The following is a 26,036-nucleotide window of genomic DNA, read 5'->3' on the forward strand; positions in this document are numbered from 1 at the left end:
TGATTTCAGAGAGGAAGGGAGAGGGAGAGAGAGAAACATCAATGATGAGAGAGAATCATTGATCGGCTGCATCCTGCACACCGCACACTGGGGATTGAGCCCATAACCTGGGCATGTGCTCTGACCGGGAATCGAACCGTGACTTCCTGGTTCATAAGTCAATGCTCAACCACTGAGTAACACTGGCTAGGCCTAAAAAGTTATTTAAATAAGTACTATGCAGCATTAAAAAAAGAAAGAACTCTTACCCTTTGCAACAGCATGGAGGGATCTAGAGACCATTATGCTGAGTGAAATAAGCCAGTCCAAGAAAGACAAATATCACATGATGTCACTCATATGTGGAATCTAATGAACAACATGAACTGATCAATAAAGTAGATGCAGGGAAATAGAAGCATGGAACAGACTGAGGGATCTCAGAGGGAAGGGGTGGGTGAGGGTGGGTGGGAAGAGAACCAAAGACCTTGCGTGCATACATGCATAACCCATGGACACAGACAATAGGGTGGTGAGGGCCTGGGGCAGGGGGCAGGGGGCAGGGGTGGGCTAGAATAGGTCAATGGGAGGAAAAAGGGGGCATATGTAACACTTTCAACAATAAAGATTTTTTAAAAAAGTTATCTAAACAGGAGATTTAATTTACATGAATATAAAGGTATAGTTTTCAGGTGTGAGCAGAATTAGTTAAATTTGTCAACGTGATCTCAAAATCACTTGAAGCAGCACCGTCTGACAGACAAAGAACATGAACCTCACATGCACTTTTGAAAGTTCTAGTAGGCACATTAAAATTAGGAAGAAACAGGTGGCATTAGCTTCATGCACTTTATTTAAGCCCATGCATCCAAAAATTATTATTTATAGTATGTAATCGATACAGTATTATTAACGAGGTCCTTTATATTATTCTCTTTATCCTACGCCTTCAGAGTGCAGTGTGGCGCTTGCTCTCAGGGCTCATCTCAGTGTGGGCGTGGGCAAGGTACGGTTCAAGGGCACAGTAACCACAGGTGGCCAGCGCCTGCCACGGTGAGCAGTGTTAAAAGTAACGTCCACTTTCATCAAACCCAAAGATGGCTATTAAATAAAAATTACATGATGCCAAGATACCCTCTATGCATGTGCCTGAGCCAATTTTTTGAATTTAATTTTCTCATGTTAGCAGAAATATGTGGTGGCATGAACACTGGGTTAGGAGTTGGAGGTCCCAGGCTGAGGTTCCCACAGACTTGCCATGGGACCTGGAGTGAGTCCCATAGATTCTTGGGTCTCATTCCATCCTATGGATAAGGAAGACTTAGGGTTTTATGTTATTTAAGGAAGACTTTGGTTTTTTTTATATATATATAAAATAGTTTCAGTTCTAAAATTGTGTCAGTCTTTGCAGGCCAAATAAATTAATGGAGGAGGGCAAAAAATATCATTGACTTGAGAAATAGGTAACGCTAACTTTGGTAACTCAATGGTCACCGTACGTAGCCATTAAATCTACTTTGTACAGGGTCACATGCAATCACATATACATATGCAGCTAATTCCTCACAAAGCCTCGGGATAGCCTGAGAATAGGAATTTAATAAAAATCATGGGGATTATCTCATGCTTAGATTTGAGGATGATAAGGTATATCTGAAGCATCTATTTCAGAAGTGCATTTTTTCTTCCAAAAAGAAAAGTCAGGCGCAATGAAACGAGCCAAATGTAGTAGAGAAAAACGATGCATTAAGCATGCTGCAGGCTTCCTGTCTGGCTGAAGCATTTGCTAATTCATTTAACCCAGAATGCGGTCTTGAGCACTCACAGCTGGTTTCAAACCCAATCTTTTACAAAGCAGTCAGCTCAAAGGAATACTCAAGTTAAACTTCAACTGCAACGGGAAGCTATTCATTAAGTGAACTTCCTGGTTTTCCTGTACACTGAGTCAATCGCATTGAACTTGCCCTTTCACATTTGGGCTCTATTTTTCTGCCAAAAAGTGATTTGACCTGGAAGGAGGAAGGAAACCCAGCATGGAGAGAGCAATTGCAGGAATGTTCGCTCTGCAGCCACCGAGCCTGTCATTCATTTGCTGATGAACCACTGTGTTTGACTTCAGATTTCAGAAACCGATATTGTACTGTTTCCTTAATATTTAGGGCAATGGAATTGTCTGCTTATATTCAACAGACTGTGCCCAGGACTTGTTTAACCAACAGGAGACTGCCCTGCCAAGACACACTTGGTGTCATATTGGAGACTAAATCTCATTGGCACAGAACGTAAAACCCCTCTATTCAATAACAAGGGCTGTGATTTATATGAAAAGACAATGCGTAAAAAAATTCCAGAAAAACTGACCTTGACTTTGTACAAGGGACCTTGGCCTCCCTTCCTGGCAAGCCCAACCTCAGGATATTTCGGGGACCCTGAGTCCACAGAAATTCCCCAAGAGCAGCAGGTGTGCCAGGGGTGAGGGAGGCTCTCAGCAGGCCCGGCTCCGGGTTCTGCATGAAAGTAGAGGGTAGAGGTCAAGTCCACGCCAAAGCAGTGGCTCAATAACTTGTTTTGAAGGAGCAACGCTTTAGTTAATACCTTTAGTTGTAAACATTCAAACAAAACAAAATGAGACCAGCCTTCTTGTTAAATGCAGTGCTGTTTAAGATGACTTATGATCAAAATTAAACACAAAACTGTTAAGAAACTATAGAAAGCTATGAAAATACAATCAGAAAAGGATTGTGACAGTTTTAACAAGCCCACCTAAAAATTATTTATTTCTTAGGAGAACTGACCAGTTTCTTGCTATTAGATCAGAACTCAATCACTGAAAAGTGACATGTTAACTTGTGAAGTCATTTTCTGTTGAAAAGAGACTCCCAGAGCTGTGAGCATCAAGTCTGGCTCCAGCCCGGTAACCTTTTCATGATATTCTTTTTTATTTATTTTTATTTATTCTTAAATATGTTTTGGTTGATTTTAGAGAGGAAGGGAGAGAGAGAGAGAGATAGAAACATCAATGATGGGAGAAAATCATTGATCGGCTGCCTCCTGCATGCCCCACACTGGGGATTGAGCCCCCATTCTGCAACCCGGGCATGTGCCCTGACTGGGAATCAAACCGTGACCTCCTGGTTCATAGGTCGAGCTCAACCACTGAGCCACACGGCTGGGCATGTATTCTTTTTATAAAAAGGCTCTCACAATGGATGCTATTTCCTGGTTCTTTAAATGCCTGTGGAGTCATCACCTTATCAGCTCATGAATTCATGACTTTAAGAAAACAATACACACCCATTCTATTCACATATAAGAGTCATGCTTCTAACATTTGAAAATGACAATTTAACCCTTAAAACTACCTTGGAGATTCAATTATTGATGTAATTCAGTTGTCTTATATGTATAAAATGTTTACATAGGAGACCTATATTTCTGCTATTTATGTCATTTTATATTGCTTATGTTCTGAATTTAATGATGATAAGAAAATCACTCATAGAGAATAGTTTTAAATTTTCAATATTATTTCCAATCTTCCTTAATTGACTAGTATTAACTCCTTTAGGATTAACTTTATTTTTAGTTCAAAATGTTACCACATAATCCTTCATTGTTCTGGCACATAAATAACCACAATAAATTAAATGTTCAAGTTTCAAATCTTATTTTATTAAAACCATCAATAATCTCTAACTTTTTATTAGGACTAGGTATAATTAATAAAAGTGAATAATATATATATATATATATTCATTTTCCCATTCCCTAAAATCCCATTTTTGGGATTTTAAATGTTATGCACATGAAAACTATAAAAATGAACAAAAATAAAAGTGAAGAAAAACCATAAACTGGACAATTAGCTTCTAACTAGTTAACACTGGGTTGTGAGGAAATTTAAAATAAAATTGGCCCAACTGGTATTGTTCAGTGGTTGAGCGTTAACCTATGAACCAGGAGGTTATGGTTTGATTCCTGGTCAGAGTACATGCCAAGGTTTTGGGCTGGATCCCCAGAAGGGGGAATGCAAGAGGCAGCCGATCAGTGATTCTCTCTCATCATTGATGTTTCCATGTGTCTATCCCTCTCCCTTCCTCTCTGAAATCAACTTAAAAATTTAAAAATAAAATAAAATTGGACAAGGGAGTTTGATGAGCATTCACAGCTCTTAGGAATACAAGCCACAGGCACTCCTGCCATTGGCATCAACCAGCTCATGGCACAGTGACCTCATTCACGGTGTCACCACTTGGAAGGACTTACATGTTTAATGACGTTTTTCTGAGATAATTTTCTAACAGTCTGATCTCAGTTAATACCACATTTTCAGGGCCAGTGACTTAATGATAAATTCATTCCTTGAACGAGGCACCACACCAAGTAACGAAGACTCATTTGATTTTTCAAGTGTGCTGAGTGCAAGGAACTCATAATACCCTCGCGAAGGCTGTGCATTTGTATGTTAATGTTGCCAGGTAATCACCTCGAAAGACTGAAAACGATGAGCACATCGGAGCATAAACCAGAGAAAATGTTCCACACTCGACAGAAACGGGAACAGGAAGCATCTGCCCAGGAAATTGTTTTCCAAAACACTGGAAATTATAAGCAATTATCAAGAATCTCACCTGCCTGCAGGCATAACTCTGGCTTAGCGACAGCCCAGCTGGTATTAAGGTTCCCTTTCCTCTGTACTAGGATTTGGGGGTAGCCATGGCTGCCTGTAGTTTTACCACTCCATCTTCCTTCTCTGTATGTGTTGACAATATTTCAGCAATACCAGTTTTAGGAGGGCAATTAGGTTGGGGTATAAGGTTGATTTTACTTTTCAAAACTAGAGAAAGGAATTTGGTGATGCTGTGCTTACCTAAAACTTTGAGAACATACATTTTCTCATCTTATTATTTTATTAAAAAAACTAGAGGCCTGGTGCACAAATTCCTGCATGGGTGGGGGTCTGGCCCACCCGCCCTGATGGGGGCTGATTGGGCTGGGCCTGCTGGGAGGAGGGGTGGCATTTGGTTGGCCAGCCAGCCCCACCCCTGGTCAAACTCCTGGTTGAACTCCAGGTCGAACTCCTAGTCAAGGGGACAATTTGCATATTAGCCTTTTATTATATAGGACTAGAGGCCTGATGCACGAAGATTTGTGCAAAAATGGGCCTTCCTTCCCCTGGCTGCTGGCACCACCTTTCTGCCTTCCCACGCTGCCCAGAGGCCTAGAGCAGCTGGCACGGTGCAGAAAACCATAGCGACAACGCAAGCTTCCCGACCCCGGTCACTCAGCGCCTGCGTATACAAATTAACCCGCCATCTTTGTTGGGTTAATTTGCATACTCACTCCTGATTGGCTGGTGGGCATTGTGAAGGTACAGTCAATTTGCATATTACTCTTTTATTAGTGTAGAGATACCACACCAATCCCATCTAAGTATCAAAGTGTGTACATTCCAACTGGGCATGTGTGTTAGTGGTCAAATCTGAGACTACCAACAATGAGAGGAAACGTCACAAAGGACTGCACAGTGAAGTATAGGTTTTGCATCTGGCAAAGTAATAGTCAGACCTGAGCTGCGTCCCTCGCCCTCTGACATCTTTTAGCCCGAGTGTCTTCTCCTCTGTAAATCCAGCGTTTCCTCCAGAGGGCCCGCTGGGAGTGCACATTCCATGGTTGTTAAAGGGACGGCCCCCAGTAAGCTCTCGGTGAATTACAACCATACTGCTGGCCAAAGAAAAACAAAGGTCAACTCCATTCACTGCGCTCAGCACCAACACAGAACCCACCTGCTGTGTAGTCACATGAACATACACACTTTCCAGAACTAAGGATAATGCAAGAGGAGAAGCGGTTAATGAAGGAAATCAGTAAAATGATACGTGGAGGTCAAGGAGCCTTAGCAGAAGAGTAATCAGCGATTCTCTGTGCGTTCACACCTCCGTGGAGGCCGCAGCCCCTCCTGTGGGGAGTGTGTTCCCCAGGACCCTGGGAGCCTGTCTGCACCTCAGAGGCGAGCTTCCTGGGACCAGATAGAAGGCCATGAGCTCTCTTCCCATCCACAAGGAGGGATCTGTGTCCCCAGAGCAACCCCAGTTTACGGGCTTGAATCAGACGTGGGCCTGCTGGCACCATCCTGAGGGCTACAGAAAAGGCTTTGATGCCTGAAAAGGGCCGAAAGGTTATCTCTTTACAAAGCAGTCAGCTCAGAGGAATACTCAAGTGCAGCTTCAACTGCAGTGGGAAGTTACTCATGAACGAACTTCCTAGTTTTCCTGGGTAACTTAGTCCCCAGCCAGAGCAATCAGGGCGGTGCTTAGGGTTCTGCATGTCAGTGTTTGTCTCGGATTTAGCATGATAGAACCTGAATGTGAAACGTATGCAAATCATAAGCAGGACACAGAAGCAGATACCTGCCCCGTCTGGGGGACTAGTTCACACACCGCCTTCTCCTGCCACACTCTCTGTCACTGGCTCCAGACGTCCCTGAAATGACTAATTTTTTTCTGTATTTCAGGTTTGACACAACAGCAAATCACAAGTTTCAAATTTAAACATATGTATTTTTTCAAGTGCACAAGAGTAAGTTATCCAGGTATGGAGTTATATGTACCTACGTTCTCAAAACTGTACTTATAATCCTTTTATTACATTTATTTTCTTTGAAATCAGTGAAAGGCATTCATTCTTCTTTTAGAGACATACAATTATCTACTCTCCTCACAACCATGTGGATGAAATGATAGAGAACAACACTTATTTTATATTCTAGCATTTAAAAAAATATTTATTGTTGTACTAGAGGCCCGGTGCATGAAATTCCTGCACTGGGGGGGTGTCCCTCAGCCCAACCTGCACCCTCTCCAATCTGGGACCCCTCGAGGGATGTCCAACTACCTGTTTAGGCCCAATCCCACAGGCAGTCGGACATCTCTTTCACAATCCAGGACTGCTGGCTCCCAACTGCTCACCTGCCTACCTGATTGCCCCTAACCGCTTCTGCCTGCCAGCCTGATCACCCCCTAACCACTCCCTTGCCAGCCTGATGGATGCCTAACTGCTCTCTGCCAGCCTGATTGCCCCTAACTGCCCTCCCCTGCGGGCCTGGTCACCCCTAACTGCCCTCCCCTGCAGGCCTGGTCACCCCTAACTGCCCTCCCCTGCAGGCCTGGTCCCCCCCCAACTGCTCTCCCCTGTAGGCCTGTTCCCCCCAACTCCTCTCCCCTGCAGGCCTGGGTCCCCCCCAACTGCCCTTCCCTGCAGGCCTGGTCACCCCCAACTTCCCTCCTCTGCCAGCCTGGTCACCCCTAACTGCTTTCCCCTGCAGCCTTGATCATCCCAAGCTGCCCTCCCCTGCAGGCCTGGTCCCCCCCAACTGCTCTCCCCTGCAGACCTGGGTCCCCCCCAAATGCCCTTCCTGCAGGCCTGGCTGCCCACAACTTCCCTCCTCTGCCATCCTGGTCACCCCTAACTGCTCTCCCATGCAGGCCATCTTGTGGAGGCCATCTTGTGTCCACATGGGGGCAGCCATCTTTGACCACATGGTGGCAGCCATCTTGTGTGTTGGAATGATGGTCAATTTGCATATTACTCTTTTATTAGATAGGATATAAATATATTTTTATTGATATCAGAGAGGAAGGGAGAGGGATAGAGAGATAGAAACATCAATGATGAGAGAGAATCACTGATTGTCTGCCTCTGGCACACCCCACACTAGGGATTGAGGTCGCAACCCAGGAGTGTGTCCTTGACTGGAATTGAACCCGGGATCCTTGAGTCCACAGGCCAACCTCTATCCACTGAGCCAAACTGGCTAGGGCATCCTATCTAATAAAAGAGTAATATGCAAATTGACTATACCTCCACTACACCCACCAGCCAATCAGGAGCGAGTATGCAAATTAACCCAACCAAGATGGCTGCTGCCAGGGAGCAAGCAGGAGGCTTGGGTTTCCAGGGCGATGAAGGAAGCCAAGCTTTCCGCCCGCTCTGGCTGGCTGTGGACTCCACTCAAGGCTACAAAGTTTCAGTTATAGAAGTTAAGTAAATCCCAACAAAATAACAGCAGCCACGGAGCTGGAGAGAGCAGGAGGCTTGGGTTTCTCCGGCAATGGAAGAAGCCAAGCTTTCTGCCTGCACTGGGCTGCCCTGCCTCCTCTCAAGGCTACAAAGTTTCAATTGTAGAGGATAAATAAATCCCAACAAAAATGGCTGTGGCCATGGAGCGAGCAGGAGGCTTGGGTTTCCCTGGCAATGGAGGAAGCCAAACTTCCTAGCCTGCCCTGGCCTGTGCTCAACGCTAGAATCTTTTAATTATAGAAGATAAATAAATCCCAGATACCAGGGCCTCCGCTTGGGTCACCTGGAGGTGTAACCAGTCTGAAAACCACCACAGGCCTCTTGCCCAGGCTGTCCCATGCCCCAAGGGAACCCCCACCCTGATCCAGGACACTCTTCAGGGCAAACCAGCTGGCCCCCACCCATGCATCAGGCCTCTATCCTCCTATCTAATAAAAGAGTAATATGCAAATTGACTGTCACTGCAACACACAAGATGGCTGCCACCATGTGGTCAAAGATGGCTGCCCCCATGTGGACACAAGATGGCCACCACAAGATGGCCAGCAGGGGAGGGCAGTTGGGAGAGACCAGGCCTGCAAGGGAGGGCAGTTTTGGGTGGTCAAGCCAGCAGGGGAGGGCAGTTGGGAGGGACCAGGCCTGCAAGGGAGGGCAGTTTTGGGTGGTCAAGCCAGCAGGGGGGGCAATTGGGAGAGACCAGGCCTGCAAGGGAGGGCAGTTGGGGGCGATCAAGCCTGAAGGGGAGGGCAGTTAGGGGTGACCAGGCTGGCAGAGGAGGGAAGTTGGGGGTGACCATGCCTGCAGGGAAGGGCAGTTGGGGGGGACCAGGCCTGCAGGGGAGGGCAGTTAGGGGTGACCAGGCCTACAGGGGAGGACAGTTAGGGGCAATCAGGATGGCAGGGGAGTAGTTATGCATTCATCAGGCTGGCAGTGTAGTGGTTAGGAGGTGATCAGGCTGGCAGGCAGAAGCAGTTAGGGGCAATCAGGAAGTCAGGAAGGCGAGCAGTTGGGAGCCAACACTCCTGGATTGTGAGAGGGATGTCCGACTGCCCAGTTAGGCCCGATCCTACTGGGTCCCAGATTGGAGAGGGTGCAGGCTGGGCTGAGGGACACCCCCCATGCACAAATTTCATGCACTGGGCCTCTAGTCATTTTAATAATCAGCAGTACTGGTGAAAGTAACTTGTAGTTGTATATACTATTAGGACAGAAAGCTATCCATTTGATTGATAGATAAATAAATATGTTGAATGCCTGAAAAATATTGAAAGATCTGTTGAATCTAAATCTCTCATAAACAAAGTATAAAAGATATGATTGGGTGACAGCTTAAAATATTGAATTTTATTTAATTACTTCTCTTCCAAATGTTAGATAGCTGCTTTGTATGTGGTTAAGAGAGGAACTAGATGGGAAAAGTATAACAACGCAGATGTTTGTCTTAATGCCCGTTATTCAATTTTTTTCTCATTCTTGAAAAACCACAGTTGGCTGAGAGCAACATTTGCCAACAGGGGTAAAGAAGTATGAACAGACGAGGGGAGAGTGCTAGGCACTGTGCCTGAATGCACAGGAGTCTCATGAATTAGGAAGCATTGCTCAACTTTCTTTACAGGAAGAAATGTAGGCCCAGGCGGGGCCAGATGTTCCATTTTCCAAGAGAAGCTATAAATCCAGATTTTTATCTGAAACCATCTGTGTTGAAATGTTAGCACGTAACCCGTTTTTTAAACATTCTTGATTCTAAATAAAACAGCCTTAACCTTGACGAGATCCCGGGTCTCTGGCCCAGGCTCCATGCAGATGAGAGGGTAGCGAGCTCTGGTGTTTGAAGTGTGGGGGCAGACGCATCCTTGGAGGGGGCACACATCACCTGGACCAGGAGGCTCCAGCAGCCTGGCTCAGCATGTGGCAAGGCTGAGAGGGACTGTTCACAAAGGTGTTTACTCCTGCACCCTTCCTCAGGAACCCTGTGGGCTTAGGACACACCCATATTGGCAGCAACAAGCATGAGCCCACCACACCAGCCCAGTGTGTGGGTTTCAATAACCCTGGGGCCTTTGCCTCAATTAGGGAGCTGATGTCTCCCAATGCCTTTATGGACATTGGGACAGATGTAGAATGGATTACATCTCATTAAGTGGCATAAAGTCAATGTGACATCTGTCATTAGCATTTTGTTGTGTGGAGCTTGTGTTTGCCACAGATATTTTGTAATAATTGGTTTAGCAAAGTGCCAAGTTGTAAAATTAATTAGAGATCGGATTAAGCCTGGGCTGGTGAGACCAGAACATGGGCCGCCTGTGTAGCCTGACCCAGGGGCCATCAGTGATGAGGAGGTACATTGGGACGGAGGTGGTGAGTGATGAGAACTCAGTGGGACTCAATGAAAGGGAGAAGGCAAGAGCGACTTTCAAAGAGGATGGCAGGGTCTCAAGTTTTGGTGACTCCTGGTGTCAACCAGTGAGCTAGGAAAGGCTGCTGTGGAAGCCAGTTGGGTAGGGAGTGGGGCCACGCTGGTGTGAGACACATGGGCACCTCCTGGTCAAGGTGCACATGAGTCCTTTAAATATGGATTTGAAGCTTAGCCAAGAAAGTTGAACCAGTGACACAGATTTGGGATCACTAATTTAGGGATGACATTTATAAGCATACTAGAGGCCCGCTGCATAAAATTCACATGGGGGGTGTGTCCCTCAGCCCTGCCTGCACCCTCTCCAATCTGGGACCCCTTGAGGGATGTTCAACTGTCCAGTTAGGCCTGATCCTGGTGGGATCGGGCCTAAACAGGCAGTCGGACATACCTCTCACAATACAGGACTGCTGGCTCCCAACTGCTTGACTGCCTGCCTGCCTGATCACCCCCTAACCACTCCCTTGCCAGCCTGATCAATGCCTAACTCCTCCCATGCCATCCCGATTGCCCCTAACTGCCCTCCCTTGCCAGACTGGTCACCCCTAACTGCCCTCCCCTGCTGGCCTGGTCACCCCCAACTGCCCTCCCATGCTGGCCCAGTCACCCCTAACTGCCCTCCCCTGCAGGCTTGGTTGCCCCTAACTGTCCTCCCCTGCAGGTCTGGTCGCCCCCAACTTCCCTCCTCTGCCAGCCTGGTCACCCCTAACTGCCCTCTCCTGCAGGCCTGGTCACCCCTAACTTCCCTCCCTAGCCAGCCTGATTGCCCCTAACTGCCCTCCCCTGCCTGCTCAATTGCCCCTAACTGCCCTCCCCTGCAGGTCTGGTCCCCCGCAACTACCCTCCCCTACAGTCCTGGTCCCACGCAACTGCCCTCCCTTGCAGGCCTGGTCCCTCCCAACTGCCCTTTCCTGCTGGCCATCTTTTGGTGGCCATCTTTGACCACTTCGGGGCAGCCATTTTGTGTGTTGGAGTGATGGTCAATTTGCATATTACCTCTTTATTATATAGGATTGGCATGAAAAATGTGTAGAGAAGAGAAAAGGCTTACAGATAGGGAGCTCATCGTAACAGCTACCACCCCCTCTTCCTGTCTCCACCTGCACCTGATGGTAGCTCATCGTGACAACTACCATTCCATCCTGGCTCCACGTGCAACTTGACCCAAACTAGACTCCTGATGAACCCTCCATCTTGGTGGTCACTTCTGGGAGGAGTGGGCATGTGGCCCTGTTAGGGTGACCAGAGTTAAACTAAGGCTGGAAGAGAACTGCCCTTTCCTGCTCTGTGAGCTGTGGCCGGCTGATGTCAGGGCAGCTCTGTGTGGAGAGCCAGTAGCGATGGAAGAGCCGCAGCAGATGAGGAGAGATGGCACTGACTGCACTCAGGGCCTGGGGTCCACTCTTCCTCAAGCCAATCTCTTTCAAAATCAACATGTTTTATTGGTTTTCTTAAGTTAATTGTATCTCAATGTACAACATTTTCAAGACATTAAACTACGTGGAAGGGTAAAAGCATCAACTAATAGCTGTGGGACTGAAGGTGGTGGAGGACTTAGAAAGAAGTTTGTTGCCCCGGCCAGTGTGCCTCAGTTGGTTGGAGCACCATCCCCTGTGCCAGAGGGTCATGGGTTCAATTCCTAGTCAAGACACATACCTAGGTTGTGGGTTCGATCCCTGGTCAGGGCCTGTGTGGGAGGCAACTGATCAACGTTTCTCTCACATGGATGTTTCCCTCTCCCTTCCTCTTTTTCAAAAATCAATTAAATAAAAATATTTTTTTAAAAAAGAAAGGTTTGTTTTTCATATATGTGGTTATATATATATATATATATATATATATATATATATATATATACACACACACATATATACATACATACTAGTAGCCCGTTTGCACGAAGATTAGTGCAATAGACCTTCATTCACCTGGCTGCCTGCACCAGTTTTCTGCCGGCACCGGGGACCCAGGCCTTGGCTGTGGCCACCGCCTTCTGCCTTCTTTCAGGGTCGGGGCTTGGCCACGGGCGGTGGCCTTGGGCTCGGCCGCACCCAACATCCCTGCTACTGATCGCAGGAGCCGACCCCCAGTGGTTTCCTGCGATCCGTGCAGGCTCCCCGCTGGTGCCCAAGGCCGGGAAAGACTCCGCCCGAGGATTTCCCGGCCTTGGGCTCCGCCACACCCCAACGTCCCTGCAACGGTTTCCTGGTGGGCGTGATTGGTGGGCATGGCTTGGGCGTAGCGAAGGTGCGGTCAATTTGCATATTTGTCTATTATAAGGTAAGATATATATAAAGTATACACACATATATATACATATACATATACACATTTGATGTAAAGACAGAAAAAATAAGATGTTTTTATTTTTTTAAGTTTTTATATTTTTATTGACTTCAGAGAGGAAGGAGAGGGAGAGAGAGATAGCAACATCAATGATGAGAGAGAATCATTGATCAGCTGCCTCCTGCATGCCCCACACTGGCGATGGAGCCCGCAACCCTGGCATGTGCCCTTACCGGGAATTTAACCCCGACCTCCTGTTCCATAGGTTGATGCTCACCACCGAGCCCCACTGGCCAGGCAATAAGGTGTTTTTAAATGCTTATAAGAAAAATCCAGCAGTTCAGAGAGAATTGTGGAGATCAGGCTGAGCATGTCAGCACTGATTCTTAGTTATGCAGCTCACAAGCAAGGTGTGACTTTGAATGAGCTATAATCATAGTGGTTTATTTTTAATAAATGTGCTGTTTTACTAAAGTAATCGTAAAAGAAAGACTATCTTTTCAAATAAAATGAATCAAAGGGATTAAAATGAGGAATTTGAAATTTGTAGGAACAAATCCTACCTAATAAAATAGTAATATGCAAATTGACCACACCTTCGCTATGCCCAAGCCGCACCCACCAGCCAAAGTCACGCCCACCATCCAATCAGGGTGAGTATGCAAATTACCCAACAAAGATGGCGGTTAACTTGCATATGCTGAGGTAGGGAGGAGTGAAGACTGAAGACAACTTAGAAGGAAGAGGGAGGAAACACGGAAAGCAAGGTGGCTGCCAGAGGGAAAGCCCGGGCGGGGCGGGGCGGGGCGGGCAGCAGCGGCGCGTGGGTGCAGGCGCAGAGGCTGCAACGGCAGCGGTGGTGGCAGCAGCAGCGCACGCGGCCGCAGTGGCCGCTTGCAGGATTCTTCCTGCAAATGGGCTACTAGTAACATATAACATTACATAGCAATCTCAGCATTCCGTGTTTTCTCCCCTAGATGCTTAAATTAAGTCCTTCGTGTAAACCAAATAATACATGACTGATTCTACAAGACAATGCTATTGCCATTACATGAGCTAATACAGGACTGTGGTACATTACATATTAACTCTAAAATAACCAATTTCCTCAAATCCCCTTCTTAAAAGTATCTGGGGATTTACCTTTATCTCATTCTGGTCTTTATAAAAACAAACAAACCCTAAAACCTTATCTAGCAAGCTCCGTAAGTGAGCCCGACACCAGTAATTAATGCTAAATTCACTAGAAATGTGGGCACGTTAGGAATGATGGTGACATCCTGGTACTATTCAGAGCTGCAACTGAGCCTCGCACATAGCTGGGGCTAGGTAGGGTACCTAGTAAAATTATCAATTTGTGCTCCCAGTAAAGTGTGGTAAAAACCTATAAATTACATTCCCACAAGATGGGTCTGTGTTAGGAAATACTACCTGGTATACTGGCTCATAAGGCCAGGCTAGAACATAGCAGGTGAAGGTCTGTGGTTCGAAGGCATTTCAGACAGCAGCGGAAATGCATGCATTGGGTGTTTCCTGGGAAATTCTTTTTTTAAAAAATTATATTTTTATTGATGTCAGAGAGGAAGGGAGAGGGAGAGAGAGAGAAATATCAAAGATGAGAGAGAATCACTGATCGGCTGACTCCTGTACATCCCCTACTGGAGATCGAGCCGGCCACCCAGGAATATGCCCTGACTGGGAATTGAATTGTGATCTCCTGGTTCATAGGTTGATGCTCAACCACTGAGCCATGCCAGTCCAGCTCCTGTGAAATTCTTGATAAGCAGGTAACCGCCATCAATGGCCCTTTCTATCCCATAAGTCACTTGGCCACTTTGATTCCCCACCTAGAAATGATGTTTCTAGAATGCGTGTCTCATTCCTTTGTTTGATTAGTTCTAAGAAGTAACTATTTTGGATGTAAGTGATATACCACTACTAAAGAAAGTTATTCCCAGAAATTTTCATTAGTAAGTTGGGGCACAATAGGCCTCATTTATCACTAGAGGCCCAGTGCATAAAAATTGTGCACTGCGGGGTGGGGGGTCCCTCAGCCTGGCCTGCACCCTCTTGCGGTCTGGGAGACCTCTGGGGATGTCCGACTGTTACCTGTAGCACAGCTGCGGAAGTGGGAGAGGCTCCTGCCACTGCTGCTGCACTCACTAGCTGTGAGCCCAGCTTCTGTGGGAGCACACTGACCACCAGGGGGCAGCTCCTGCATTGAACATCTGCCCCCTGGTGGTCAGTGCATGTCATAGCGACCAGACGTTCTGCCGTTCAGTCGATTTGCATCTTAGCCTTTCATTATTAGGATTAGTCTTATTTAATGGAGTCCGTTTCAGCCTATTCATTTCCTTTGGGCCAAAGACAGATTACATAGAAGGTAGATCCATTATGATTATTATACTTTAGGTAAAAGTCTATGTAGAGAAGGCAAAGGTGAACTGTATTCCTTACAGTACTTGTTTTCCATGCACTTTCGCCTGAAATGACATCCATGTTATTCATTCACATATGTACCTCAATTTTTTTAGGGCTAGGTGAGTAAATGCTCAAACTTACTTCTTTTCTTTTTTTAAAATCTGTGATGGAGTTTTTTTCTTTTTTTAAATATATATTTTATTGATTTTTTACAGAGAGGAAGGGAGAGAGATAGAGAGTTAGAAACATCCATCAGCTGCCTCCTGCACACCCCCTACTGGAGATGTGCCCGCAACTAAGGTACATGCTCTTGACCGGAATCGAACCTGGGACCTTTCAATCCACAGGCTGACGCTCTATCCACTAAGCCAAACCGGTTTCAGCTCAAACTTACTTCTTTTCAATGTGTTCTAAACAGCCGTCTATTCTGCTGATGGAATGTGCTAGCAGCGACTGTTTAATTTAAACTCAATCCGAGACTTCTCATGTGCATGGGGCCGGTCTGTAATTACTGTTTTCATAATGAGACGCCGCCAGGAGAGGCGAGAGCGCTGTGATGTTGGTGGAGCTGGAGAGCCGGCTGGCTTTAATTTGTGACCCGGAGGTCAGTGGTTATTGGGTGTAATAACCCTCCGGCAACGGGAAACTCAAGGTGCGTGTGTAGGATGAGGAATCATGACTAGTGCTGGTCCTGATGGTGCCTGTTCTCCTGGCCGAGCTGACCCGCGGTGGGTCCGCCCTGGCTTCACAGCCTCCACAGCAGCCGGGAAGGTGGCCACAGCGGCCGGCTTTGAGCGGTAATCAAGTCCTTACCATCCAGTGCCTTAGATGCAGCACAGCTTTCACACGCGTGTGATTTCTAAATGCCTTCACCCGTCTCCCCGACCACAGCTGGGCTGAGGGGCGGTCGGAGAACCACGTGGGCCTCCAGCCCACGGCCCCAGCTAGGTGGACGCCCCCTAGTTTGCAGTGAGGAGCTGTGTGGGCCCCTTTCTCTTCCATGAATACACCAGGAGGGTGTGCAGCCGGCATCGGACTTTCTCTGACGTCAGCTCTCCTTGCCTGGGTTTAAATAGCTGTCACCCGCGAAACAAACGTGTATTTCAAGTCTTTGATATTTAAATGGAAGAATCCTTTCATTCACCATTTGGTTAAAAATAAAGCCAGAACATTGATTTATTGGGGTTTAAAATGAAAATAAATTAAAATCTGAGAAAATTAGAGTGGGAATTTATTTATTTTTAAAAAATAAATATTTTTTATTGATTTCAGAGAGGAATGGAGAGAGGGGGAGAGACAGAAACATCAATGATGAGAGAGAATCATAGATTGGCTGCCTCCTGCACGCCCCACACTGGGGATGAAGTCTGTAACCTGGGCATGTGCCCTGACCGGGAACCAAACCGTGACCTCCTGGTTCATAGGTCGATGCTCAACCACTGAGCCACGCTGGTCGGGCTCAAAGCAGGAATTTAGAAGATGAGTGTTTGAAATGTAGATGACAGTGAAAGGGTAAAAGAGACTAAAATGGGGCAGAGGAAATGTATTGTGCCTAGCAGATATCTTGCAGAAAGCTTGAGCATGGCATAGCCTGGATAACCACAAGCCATCTGGCGCTGGGAGGAGCCGACGATGGGCCGGACCCTTATGTCAGCAGAGCCGCTTGCAGCCAACAAGGACTGACAAAAGTCTGTCTCCCAACTCTCTGCTGACTCCATTTTGTTGGACTCAGCCCACCTGCACCCAGGTGCCTGGGATAAAAATCTCTTTCGATACATTATGGCCTCATGTCCTAGGTGCGTGGCCCCGGCCCACTCCGAGCCTTCAGAAAGATCCCGTGTGTTTAAGGCTGTTAATAGCTTCAGTCCAGTTGCTGTGCTTTGGCCTACTGGAGGCCTGAGAAAATGTTCATGTTATCAGGTAACACCCCACTGGGTGATTTGTGGCAGCTCCATTATAAGTGGCTTTTCTAAAAGTGAAAGTGACACTTTACAAACAAAACAGACAAAGCTGAAGAATGAGGTGAAAGGAAAATAATAAATTTGGTCATGTGACTGACCCTAAAAATGATAAGCTATTCCTCACCCACCCACCTGTGGCAGCAGCAAGCACCCTGCCTGAGGCATCGGCCCCGCACGGACTTTCAGGGAAGACCAACCGCTCACCCCCAAGGCCTTCAGAAGGAGCCCCCAGAGCTACCAAACAAACAATTTTTTTTGCTTTTTTTTTTTTAAAAATATTTTTTATTGAGAGAGAGGAAGAGAGAGGGATAGAGAGACAGAAACATCAATAGGAGAGGAACATCATTGATTGGCTGCCTCCTGCACACCTCCAGTTGGGAATCAAGCCCACAACCCAGGCATGTGCCCTGACTGGGAATTGAACCAGCGACCTCTTGGTTCCTGGGTCAATGCTCAACCACTGAGCCACACCAGCCAGGCCAAATGATGTTTTATAGTCCAGGCATGGAGACGTTCATGGCAGAGTATGTCACAATGTATGTATAAGCACAAAGAACAAGAGTGAGAGTCACCTGACGCCTAGCAAACACACACTGCTTCACGGTGTGGGGTGTCCCCCCACACCCTCCCCGGGATTGGACCCCTAGTGGGGTGATGCCTGGGAAAGTGGGTCCTTACTGCAGGCGTCCCGTACCCTGCCCGTCAGAAACAGCCTGTGCACGTCTGCCCTTCATGGCCCATTCTATTCCCCAGGGAGGACGTAAACAGTGAGAATGACTATAGCCTGTTGTTGAGCAGAGCAGCCACAGGAACAGGAGACACAGGCTGTGGGAGGTAGGTCAGCCTCCCTGAGCTGCGGCGCCTGGGCCATGCGGTGTGATTCTCCCTGGGCCCACCTTCCTTTTACTTTCGGTTCATCAATTGCAAACACCTCCTTTCTCATGGGGTGATGGTGCGGATGGCTTGAGTTACTCCTCCTGAAGCACAGTGACTAGAACGTGAAACTCGCAATAAACATAACTGTGCAGTGTTTTCCTGAAAGTATGATACCGTGTCAGAGACAATGCATCATGCTTAGAACCTCTGATGCTTCGCAAGGCATTGACCAGGTTTGTGCAACGAAATACACAGAGATTATCTACCTGCCTATCTACCCACCTACCCACCTGCCAACCGATCCACCTGCCCACCTACCCACCTGCCCATCTATCCACATGCCCACTTACCTACCTAACCACCTATCCACCTACCTTCCTATCCAACTGCCCACCTATCCACCTGCCCACCAACCCACCTGCCCACCTATTCACCTGCCCACCTACCTACCTGCCCACTTATCTACCTACCCATCTATCCATCTATCTACCTACCTACCTACCTGCCCACCTACCCACCTGCCCACCTACCCACCTGCCCACCTACCAACCTGCCCACCTACCCACCTGACCACATATCCACCTGCCCACCTATCCACCTAACCTCCTATTCACCTGCGCACTGCCCACCTAACCACTTGCCCACCTATCAACCTACCCTCCTATACACTTGCCCACCTACTCACCTGCCCACCTACCCAGCTTCCTACCTACCAACCTGCCCACCTACCCACCTATCCACCTGCCCACCTACCCACCTGTCCACTACCCACCTGCCCACCTACCCACCTGCCCACCTATCTACCTGTCCACCTATCTACCTCCCCACCTCCCCATCTATCTAATAATACAATTAGTTCTATTCCCAGATCCAGCATTTAGGATCAAACTCGACGTGCAAATTGTCATCTATTTCAGAAGTTATGTAACTAATGTCCGTAGCCCCGAATCCAGCTCAGCTTCAGGCTCAGTGCTTTCCATGCTGCCTTTCACTGCTTTAATCTCTGTTGCGACAAGCGACACTCGGCGTTGTCATCCCTGGATGCTTTTCTTCTCAGCATTCACGGCAAGCAGCACACGCTCCTAAGGTTAGGGTCGATCTCAGTTTGGTGTACAATCAGCATATCAGCCTTGTCTTAATTTTCGTACTTAATGTTTTTAAGAAGGACACTTTTTATTTTCTTTTGGCCTGCTTGTCGTTTCTACTACATGCAAGCTTTCCTTTGTTACCAATATAGCAAACCTGTGTCTGCGTATATTTTACACGTCTTTTCGTAGTTTGTTACTTTACCTGCCTTGACATTTTCCTCCTTTTCGTCTCTTCTTAGTAGGAGCTGTGCATAGTGTGAGTGTGTGTGTGTGTGTGAGAGAGAGAGAGAGTGTGTGTGAGTGTGTTAGTGTGTGTGTGAGAGAGAGTGTGTGTGTTAGTGTGTGTGTGAGTGTGGGAGTGTGTGAGTGCGTGTGTATATGTGCATGTGAGTGTGTATGTGAGTGCATGCTTGTGTGAATGTGAGTGCTTGTGTGTATATGTGTATGTGAGTGTGTATGTGAGTGCATGCTTGTATGAGTGTGTGGTGTGTGTGTGAGTGCGTGTGTGTATATGTGTGAGTGTGTGAGTGTGTGGTGTGTGAGTGTGTGTGGGTATATGTGCATGTGAGTGCATGCTTGTGTGTGAGTGTGTGGTGTAAGAGTGAGTGCATGTGTGTGTATATGTGCGTGTGAGAGTGTATGTGAGTGCATGCCTGTGTGAGTGTGTGGTGTGTGTGAGAGTGAGTGCTTGTGTGTATATGTGTATGTGAGTGTGTATGTGAGTGCATGCTTGTATGAGTGTGTGGTGTAAGAGTGAGTGCATGTGTGTGTATAGGTGCATGTGAGTGTATATGTGAGTGCATGCTTGTGTGTGAGTGTGTGTGAGAGTGAGTGCGTGTGTGTATATGTGTGAGTGTGTGGTGTGTGAGTGTGTGTGGGTATATGTGCATGTGAGTGCATGCTTGTGTGTGAGTGTGGTGTGTGTGTGAGTGTGTGAGTGTGTGGTGTGTGAGTGTGTGTGGGTATATGTGCATGTGAGTGCATGCTTGTGTGTGAGTGTGTGGTGTGTGTGAGAGTGAGTGCGTGTGTGTATATGTGCATGTGAGAGTGTGTGTGAGTGCATGCCTGTGTGAGTGTGTGGTGTGTGTGAGAGTGAGTGCGTGTGTGTATATGTGCATGTGAGAGTGTGTGTAAGTGCATGCCTGTGTGAGTGTGTGGTGTGTGTGAGAGTGAGTGCGTGTGTGTATATGTGCGTGTGAGAGTGTATGTGAGTGCATGCTGTGTGAGTGTGTGAATGTGCATGTGCGCAGTGCAGCCTATGGTCTGTGAGTTCAGACCGTCTGTGTCCGAGTCCCATGGAATGGGAGAGTCTTCACCACCTTCACTGGCCTGCGCAGAGCGCCGCGTTATAGGGACTTGGAGAGCAGTGATGTCTCTGACGTCCGCTGACCTTGCTCCCATGTGAAGCCCGTGACACTCACAGCCGTGTTATAAGAGCACATGTCACACCCACGCGGATGATAGCCGCTCTGCTGGGTGACTGTGTGCGCTTTACTTTGCTCACCCAGGGAACAGGCGTCCGTTTCTTCCATGCTTTTCACGTCGGGCGTGTGAAGTTAGGTGGTGACCCTGATCCACCACCTAGAAGTGTCCGGGCTGAGTCTGCCACCCTCTCACCCCACAGGACAACCCCCACATCACGGCTCCCACACAGGGGAGGAGAGGGGAACCCAGACTGTGGGGCTGGAGTCTGAGAAAATGTGGCTGAAACCTCCCCTTTCCCCCGGGGCCTGGGGAGGCGGGTGGCTAAGCACCTGCCTAACACACCGTCCAGGTGAGCAGTCGGAGAGTCAGGGGGGCCAGTCCTGTAGGCACAGGACACAGTCCTGAGGCTTTTGAATTAAGAATCGGGACATAGTTAAGTTACTTGTTTGTTTAGTATGACATGCTCTCATTTTATTCTTTAGTTTGGGGCATTTTACGTTAGGAAATGGACGTTTAGCAGTATTTGCTTAGCTGTCATTATGAATGGCTCCTTAAAGGAAAGATGCAGAACATAGCTAGCAGCTAAGCTGGGTCAGCTCTGCTCCACAGAGGGCACGGCGCAGGCTGCGTGTTCCCATCCACGCCCCATGCCCCGCCGCCCTGCGTCGGACTCAGGTTTGAGAATAACACTGATGCACAGACCAGACTCGCGCGCCCCGCGCATGAGCAGGCTCCTTTTCTCCTTCCCTTTGACATCCATGCATGGCCGCCAGCGAGGCTCCCAGAGGCTCTGAGGACACTGATTGCTGTTCTGAGCTGAGAGGCCCGAGAGGCCCTGCGGGACCGGCTGTGCTTCTGTGAAGGGGGCGGCGGGGGGGAGCCAGCTAGCCGGGCCCTGTGGCGGCAGAGCAGCAGGGAAGGACAGGTGCCCGGCATAGCCCCTCCTCTTCGCGGGGCGCTGGGACAGCAGCCTGCACATCTGCCCTGCCCTCGGCTCTCCTTGGTCACCCGCACGCGCCTCCCTGTCACGCAGGTGTGTGGCGGGCAGTGCTGAGAGGAGAGAGCACCAGGGAACCGTGGAAGAGACGAGTGGAAACCCCAGGTTCATGAAGCCCCATAAATCCTTCTCTCTGCTCCACGAAAGTAAGGCCCTGAGGAAACCGGACCGGGAGGGAGGGGAGACACAGGTCCCCGCTGCATCCAGCGCCCGGGGCTGCGTCTGGCCTGCACTTCCCGTCCCCGCGGCGCCCACACCCACGGCCTCTTCAGCGCAGTGCTCTGGTCTGCGGTTTGATGTGTTTGGCTATTCATGTCCCTCCTGCTTGCCCTTCCCCCCACACCCTCCCGCGGTGCCGCCAGCCTGCCCACCAGCTTCCTCTCTTTCTCCGGCCCCTGACCCTCTGAAGCTCCATGAAAAGGTCTCCCACGCCCACCCGGCCAGTGTGGCTCAGTGGTTAAGCATCAACCTATGAACCAGGAGGTCCCGGTTCCATTTCGGTAAGGGCGCAGGCCCAGGTTGCAGACTCCATCCCCAGTGGGGGGCGTGCAGGAGGCAGCTGGTCGATGGCTCTCTCTCATCACTGATGTTTCTCTCTCTCCCTCTCCCTTCCTCTCTGAAATCAATAAAAATATCTTTTTTTTTTTTTTTTAAAGAAAAGAAAAGATCTCTCAGGACGCTGCTACGAAGACACACACACACTCCTGCTCTCTCCTGGCCGAGGCTGGCATGTCACGCAGGCGAGCAGGTCTGTCTCCGTCGGGGACCACCCTCACCCGGCCTTGGACTTGCCTTTGTTCGCATGCAGGACGCATGGGCAGCCGTAGGCCTCCCGGAGGAAGATGCATATCCCACAGAGAGGCCAGCCTGAAGGTGTACAAGCTGAAGAGAAACATGTGACCCAGCGGTGTGGGGGCCGTGGCCTGCCCCCCCCCCCAACCTTGACGCAGGGCCGAGCGGGTGCTGATGCGAGCAGGCGTCTGTCTCCCCGTGTCCTCGGGTCGCTGGGCCGCGGCACTGCTTCCAGGCCGCCAGAACTCGGGGAAGTGGGCAGCGCTGCTCCGCCTGTGGAGAGAGGCCCGTCGGAGGAGACTGTGTGTAACATGACGACAGAGCACATATGTGATGGGCCAAGGACACTTCCCCGGAGGTCAGAGAGCAGTCACGCACAGATGGGCGTCCTCTGGAGGCCCGACCTGCCTGGCCGCCTTGCCAACAGCCCCGTTTCCAGACCATAAGGCGCAGGATGCGTAGGACGGGCGCCTGTGTAACTGAGACAGCCGGGTCTCCGCCTGTCAGAAGAGGGGCGGCAGCGGCGTGGAGCAGGGACCCTCACGGGGACCCTGTGCGCCTTCGCTGTGTCTCACGGCCACGTGGTGCCAGGCACCCTTCCCGTGGCCGGGAGAGGGCCGGAGAGCCCACTAGCACCGCAGCTCCCTGTCCTCTCCGCCTTCAGGTGGGCGCGCTGGGCAGGGGCCGGGCGGTGAGGAGGGGCTCGCTCTGACCAGCGGGCACCGTGCCTACCCCCAGCAGCACCGTGTGAGCCACTGAGCACCAGGGAACCCAGCTGGGGCGGCGCCTGGAGGGTACCTGGGAGGTGTCCATCATGGGCCGCGATGTGTCCTCAGTGAGCGGCTGTGGTTTGTGGGAGAAAAGGCACCACCCGCCTGAGGTTGCCGAGGCCGTGGCTCCCCCCAAGCTCAGTGCTGAGAGAAAGCGGTGCCGCCGAGCAGGGGGGCAGCTGAGCAGGGGTCAGCCACGGAACGTGTTTAACTGGAAAAGATGCTCGGAGCTCACGCCCCGCAGAGAGCACTCATCCTGGGAGCGTCCTTCTGAAGCTGCAAAGCAAGTCAGTTCATGCGGAACCACGAGGAAGGGGCCGTGTGTCCCAGCCCCCGCCGCCCCTGGGCCCTTCGCCCTAAGTGGCTGGAGGGGCTGCAGGCCCCGGAGAAGGACAGATGCTGTGATGCCCTGGAGGCCCCGGGAGGCGCAGAGGGCACTCAGGGTGGAGAAACGCGGGAGAGCCCAGGGATCTGATTACATCACCACGGGGCCGAGCGTGTGCTCTGCAGAGTGATGGCCAAGCAGCCCGGGGAGTAGGAGAGGTTGGCGTGCAAACAGGTTCTGCTTTACTAATGCATTTCTTTCTCGGTCAGTTAAGCAGATAGGAACCAAGGAAACGTAGGCCTCTCCATGGTTTCCCTGAAAGCAGCTGACATGTGATGGTGTTAACTGGGAGGGACTCGGAGCCCGGTGGGGCAGGGACCGCGGCCAAGGACCAGAAGGGAGCTGTCCGCCGCCATGGGGGCCCCTGCTCTGCCACAGGCCTTCTTCACCTCGTGAGGCGACGGGACATTTTACACGGTGACGTGAAGCTCACGTATCAACATCCGTGTGAGAAAACTGTGGAGTGAAAAGTGAGCAGATCGACAATCAAGTTCAAATTCTACAAAAGCATGTGAGGAAATCACGCCATCACACAGAATTCAGAGACAATACCATGGACCTTACAAGGTTGGGAGGCCAGTAGGAGATGGATGTAAACTCGCGCCTTGTAACGGACCTGAGCTGAGAGGCCGGAAGTGACGCATGGCCACACACCTGTGGCCTGTCTGCCGTGTCCGGATGCACTTCCGGGATGCGGTGCTAAGTGGTGGCGATTGAGGGGCCACTGAGCACTGAGACGATGTCCCAATAGACAACCTGTGACCAACCCTCCTAGCAGCCAGGGTCATGCACCTTCTAATTACAGATGCGGTGCAATTAGTTGTCAAAGGTAAAACCAGCCCTAGCCAGTTTGGGTCAGTTGATAGAGTGTCAGCCTGCAGACTGAAGGGGCCTGGGTTCGATTCTGATCAAGGGCATGTATCTTGGTTGCAGGCTCCTCCCGGGCCCAGGCCCTGGTTGAGGCGTGTGCAGGAAGCAACCAATCGATGTGTTTCTCTCACATCAGTGTTTCTCTCTGTCTTTCCCTCTCTCTTCCACTCTCTCTAAAAATCAATGGAAAAATATTCTCAGGTGAGAATTAAAACATAAAATAAATAAAGTTGGTTATCTTAAAAAAATAAAACAAAACCAAAACCAAAGGTAAAACCAATACAACTAGTTACAATTTAATTCAGCAAATTACAGATTTGGTGTTCTCTAATATACACTGAGTGGCCAGATTATTATGATCTCTAATATATATATTAGAGGCCTGGTGCATGAATTTGTGCATGGGTGGGGTCCAGCCAGCCTGGCCAAGGGGAGGGGATATGAGTGGTTGGCTGGCCTGCCTGCTGGTCAAACTCCTGGTCGAGGGGACAATTTGCATATTAGCCTTTTATTATATAGGATATACACTGAGTGGCCAGATTATAATGCGTTCAGAGATCATAATAATCTGGCCACTCAGTATATATATATATGCAAATATAAGACAGCATTTTGGCCTTAAAAGGGCTTCAATTTTCCTTAAGAGAAAAAAAAATGGGAAAAACTAATGAGAAAATGAAAAGGAGAACCTGAGGTGTTTTGCTGTGTTTTTCTGGGGTAGAAATGAGAGATAGGAAGGCTCCGAGGAGGAAGAGATGACTGTGGGCTGAGGTGTCAGGAGGACAAGAACCTGGGACTCGGAAGGATCTTGGCATCTTAGTGCTGACGTGGCCTGAGGATGGATGGTGGCAGCAAGGATTCACCGGACGCTGAGGGGCGATTGCTCACAGCATGTTAGCATAGCATCTAATTATCCCTCCACCTGCTTCGTCGCCTGCAACAATGGCAAGGAGATTGCAGACGTTGCATAATAGCTTATAATTAAGTTCCCAAATTTACACTTTATAAAATTGGAATGAATAAAGCCCTAACTAATGATGCCTTCCTTCCTCTTACTTGCCTTACAGTCATTCACCTTTCTATGTCACACACACACACACACACACACACACACACATGCACATGTATGCACATGCAAACATGTATATGCCTGTGCAGTCACACATGTGCCCCACATTAACACACATGCACACACACTTGCATGCACAGAGACAAACACATGAATGCATGCACATGCACACACACACTCACATGCAGGCATTTGCATGTTTAAGGGACATTTTCTTGATAAACTCGGGGTTGTAATTAAAAGGAACAGTTGTTTCTGCTGCATCATTTTCTTGCTTCCACACACACTTTCTCGCACACTTATTCCAAATCCGAGGGTCCTTCAAATACTGACATTCGATAAGTCTATGGTCCTTGCAGACTGGCATGCTGTAGGCAACAGCTAAATAGATGTTTCATATTGTATGTATTACTTGGCCACTAATATATATATTCATCCCAAGTTTCAAAATATTAAAGTTCATTGTGAATATGAAAAGAACAATAACACTATTCCCTTCATAAATGTGATTGTCAATGGGTGAAGACGTGATAATCAAAAGAAAGAAGGAGTCTAGCTGTTAAAAAGATTTTATGTTACATATAATTTAAGTATGTATGCCTGCTAAAAAATTAAGAAACTTGAT

The sequence above is a fragment of the Cnephaeus nilssonii genome (genome assembly GCF_951640355.1).
Source record: "Cnephaeus nilssonii genome assembly, chromosome: 5".
NCBI lineage: Eukaryota > Metazoa > Chordata > Mammalia > Chiroptera > Vespertilionidae > Cnephaeus > Cnephaeus nilssonii.